Below are 4,347 nucleotides of genomic sequence, written 5' to 3' on the forward strand. Positions count from 1 at the left end.
ACTGAAGAACCCTCGGACTCGCAGAAGCTCCAAGTCCTCTACTCACGGGTGAGCCCTGACATTTTCCCCTCATCTGGGATACACCCACCTACTCCGAAGCGATGACGCTCCTGAAGGGACATTACGTTAAACCGGTGAATCAAGTGTACGCCAGGCACCTCCTGGCCACGAGACAGCAACTCCCCAAGGAGACTCTGGACGATTTCTTACGGGCCCTACAGATCCTCGGTAGGAACTGTGACTACCAGGACGTTTCGGCAGTCCAACACACCGAACTTTTAATGAGAGACGCTTATGTCACGGGCATGAAGTCTACGTACGTCCGCCAGCGACTATTGGAAGGGGGTACGCTCGATCTCGCGGGGACAAGGCAGCTTGCTAATTCATTAGAAGTGGCCTCCCGTAACCTGCAGTCCTACACCCCCGACCGCGCGGCACCCTCGTGGGCATCGTGGGCCCCACCAGCTGGCGACTCCAGCTCACCGCAAGCCTGCACCACGCGGCAGCCAGCCAACTCTGGGGGGCCCAAGTGTTATTTTTGTGTACAAAGCAAACACCCCAGGCAGCGCTGCCCGGTGCAGAGCGCGATCTGCAGCGGGTGTGGGAAGAAAGGGCACTTTGTTTCCGTTTGCCAGGCCCAATCGGTCGCCGCAGTTTCCAGGCTCGGCATTTCTACGCCGCCCATGTGCGACCCAGGGGCACCGCCATCTCCCCTCCGCAAGCCACGTGCAGCCCGTGGGCGTCGCCATCTACCCCTCCGCAAGCCACGTGCGGCCCGTGGGTGCCACCATCTTATGCGCCATTTTAGACTGCGCCTCAGGACCCCTGCTCGTCTGGCCGTTCGCCGCCTACCTACCTCCGCCACTGTTGATCAGCCCGGGACCTCCCAGCGTCTTCCGCAGCTCGCCTCCATCACCCTGGATCAGTCTTGGCCCCGCAACCTCGCAACTGCTACGACGACGATGAAGATCAACGGGTACGAGCCGACCTGTCTCTTTGACTCCGGGAGCACAGAGAGTTTTATCCACCCCACTACGGTAAGGCGCTGCTCCCTCCCGGTACACCCCGTCACCCAGAAAATCTCCCTGGCCTCCGGATCCCATTCCGTTGAAATCCGGGGGTATCGCGAGCCTCACCGTCCAGGGCGTAGAGTTCAGCAACTTCCGGCTCTACGTCCTCCCCCACCTCTGCGCTGCCCTGTTGCTCAGCCTGGATTTTCAGTGCCATCTCCAAAGCCTGACTTTGAAAGTCGGCGGACCCCTGCACCCCTCTCACCGTCTGCGGTCTCACGACTCTTAAGATCGATCCACCTTCCCTGTTTGCGAACCTCACCCTGGACTGCAAACCCATCGCCACTAGAAGCAGACGGTGCTGTGCCCAGGACAGGACCTTCATCAGGCCGGAGGTCCAACGGCTTCTGCAACGGCCCAGCAACAGCCCCTGGAGAGCTCAAGAAGTGGTAGTGAAGACTGGGGGGCAAGCAAAGGATGGTCATTGACTACAGTCAGACCATCAATCGGTACACACAGCACGACGCGTACCCCCTCCCACGCCTATCTGACATCGTCAACCAGATTGCACAGTATCGAGTCTTTTCCACAGTAGACTTGAGGTCCGCCTACCACCAGCTCCCCATCCGCTCGGAGGACCGCCAATACACTGCGTTTGAAGCAGATGGCCGCCTCTATCACTTCCTTCGGGTTCCCTTCGGCGTCACCAATGGGGTCTCGGTCTTCCAGCGAGAAATGGACCGAATGGTTGACCGGTACGGACTGCGGGCCACCTTCCCGTACCTAGATAACGTCACCATCTGCGGCCACGATCAGCAGGACCACGACGCAAACCTCCAAAAATTCCTCCATACCGCCAAACTCCTTAACCTCACCTACAATAAGGAGAAATGCGTGTTCCGCACCAACCGCTTAGCCATCCTTGGCTATGTAGTGGAATATGGAGTCCTAGGGCCTGACCCCAACCACATGCGCCCCCTCCTGGAACTCCCTCTGCCCCACTGCCCCAAGACCCTGAAACGTTGCCTGGGGTTTTTCTCATATTACGCCTAGTGGGTCCCTAATTATGCGGACAAGGCCCGCCCACTCATCACGTCCACAGTTTTTTTCCCCTGACCGCTGAGGCCCGCCAGGCTGCACGCGGTCGACGAGTCCCTCCTCTTCCAAGCGGAGAGCGTGCATCGGACGTGGTTTTGGCCGCCACCCTCAACCAGGCGGGCAGGCCGGTGGCTTTCTTTTCCTGCACCCTCCATGCCTCCGAAATTCGGAACTCCTCTGTCGAGAAGGAGGCACAAGTCATTGTGGAAGCTATGGGGCATTGGAGGCATTACCTGGCCAGCAGGAGATTCACTCTCCTCACTGACCAACGGTCGGTTGCCTTCATGTTTAATAATACACAGCGAGGCAAGATCAAAAATGACAAGATCTTGAGGTGGAGGATCGAGCTCTCCACCTATAACTATGAGATCTTGTTTCGCCCGGGGAAGCTCAATGAGCCCCCAGATGCCCTATCCCGCGGTACATGTTCCAGCGCACAGGTAGACCGACTCTGGGCTCTCCACTATGCCCTCTGACACCCGGGGGTCACCCGGTTCTTCCATTTTGTCAAGGCCCGCAACCTGCCCTACTCCATTGAGGAGGTCAGGACCGTCACCAGAGACTGCCAAGTCTGCGCAGAGTGCAAGCTGCACTTCTACTGGACAGATAGAGCACACCTGGGGAAGGCCTCCCGCCCCTTTAAACACCTCAGCCTGGACTTCAAAGGGCCCCTCCCCTCCACCGACCGCAACGTGTACTTCCTCAACGTGACTGACGAGTACTCCCGGTTCCCCTTTGTCATCCCATGCCTCGACATGACTTCTGCCACGGTAATTAAAGCTCTGCACAGCACCTTCACTCTGTTCGGTTTCCCCACCTACATTCACAGCGATTGGGGATCCTCATTCATGAGCGATGAGCTGCGTCAGTTCCTGCTCAACAAGGGCATCACCTCGAGCAGGATGACCAGCTACAACCCCCGGGGAAATGGGTAGGTGGAGAGGGAGAACAGAACAGTCTAGAAGGCCGTCCTGCTGGTCCTGCGGTCTATAAATGTCCCGGTCTCCCGCTGGCAGGAGGTCCTCCGTGACATGCTCCACTCCATCCAGTCGCTCCTCTGCACTGCCACTAAAGAGACCCCTCATGAACGTGTGTTTGCCTCCCCCAGGAAGTCCACCTCCCGGGTCTCACTCCCAACATGGCTGACAGTTCCTGGACCCGTCTTCCTCCGGAAGCATGTGCGGAGCCATAAATCGGATCCTCTGGTCGATAAAGTCCACCTCCTACATGCAAACCTGCAGTACGCCTACGTGGCACACCCCGATGGGCGCCAAGACACACCCTCTATGATCTCCCTCCGGGACCTGGCACCCGCTGGGTCCCCACCCACGACCCCCGACCTGACACCGCTCCTTCCCCCTCCCGGTTGCCTCATTCAGCCCTGTGCCACTTACCCTCCCTCCAGCGAACCTCACCGCAGCCCCCACCCCAGCAGGATCCGTCCTCCCACTGGATCCACTCAGGGGTGAGGAAGACGAGGACAACATGCGCCCGGAGTCGCAGGTGACCAGGTCGGCGCCCACATCACCACCAGGACTGAGGCAATCGTGGCAGAGGGTCAAAGCCCCCGACAGACTTAATTTGTTTCCGTCACCCCCTCTTTCTTTAACAGGGGGTGAATGTGGTAAACACCACTAGTGGTATATTGTATGTATTACGGCACAGCCAGTATATTACAGGTACGATGGTAAATCCCTACCAGCTGGCTCCGCCCAGCAAGGCGGCGTATAAAAGTGTGTGCTCTCCTGCGCTGCAGCCATTCTGGTTCCAGCTACAGGAGGCACATCTTGTTCAATAAAGCCTCGATTGTTCCACCATTCTTGTCTCGTGATAATTGACGGTACATCAGCCTCCATGCTGTCCATCACCTCCCGCAGCCCAATTAGGGCATCCAGCCCTGCACCCACCCCTCCTCCACCTTGGGAAACTCCAACCCATTGCGAAAACACCTCATCCCCTCTTCTGCCCTTGGGGTTTATGACTCATAAAGCCTCCTATAGAAGGCCTCAAATACCCCATTCACCCCTCCGGATCCATCACCACCTTACCCCCTTCAGCCCTCACTCTACCGATCTCCCTTGCCACTGCCTGCTTCCTCAACTGAGAGCCCAACATCCTCCTTGCCTCCGCCCCTTATTAAGGGGCTGATTTAGTATAGTGGGCTAAGCAGCTGGCTTGTAATGCAGAACAAGGCCAGCAGGGCGGGTTCAATTCCCGTACCGGCCTCCCCGAACAAGTG

The sequence above is a fragment of the Scyliorhinus torazame genome, chromosome 1 (genome assembly GCF_047496885.1).
Source record: "Scyliorhinus torazame isolate Kashiwa2021f chromosome 1, sScyTor2.1, whole genome shotgun sequence".
Classification (NCBI taxonomy): Eukaryota; Metazoa; Chordata; class Chondrichthyes; order Carcharhiniformes; family Scyliorhinidae; genus Scyliorhinus; species Scyliorhinus torazame.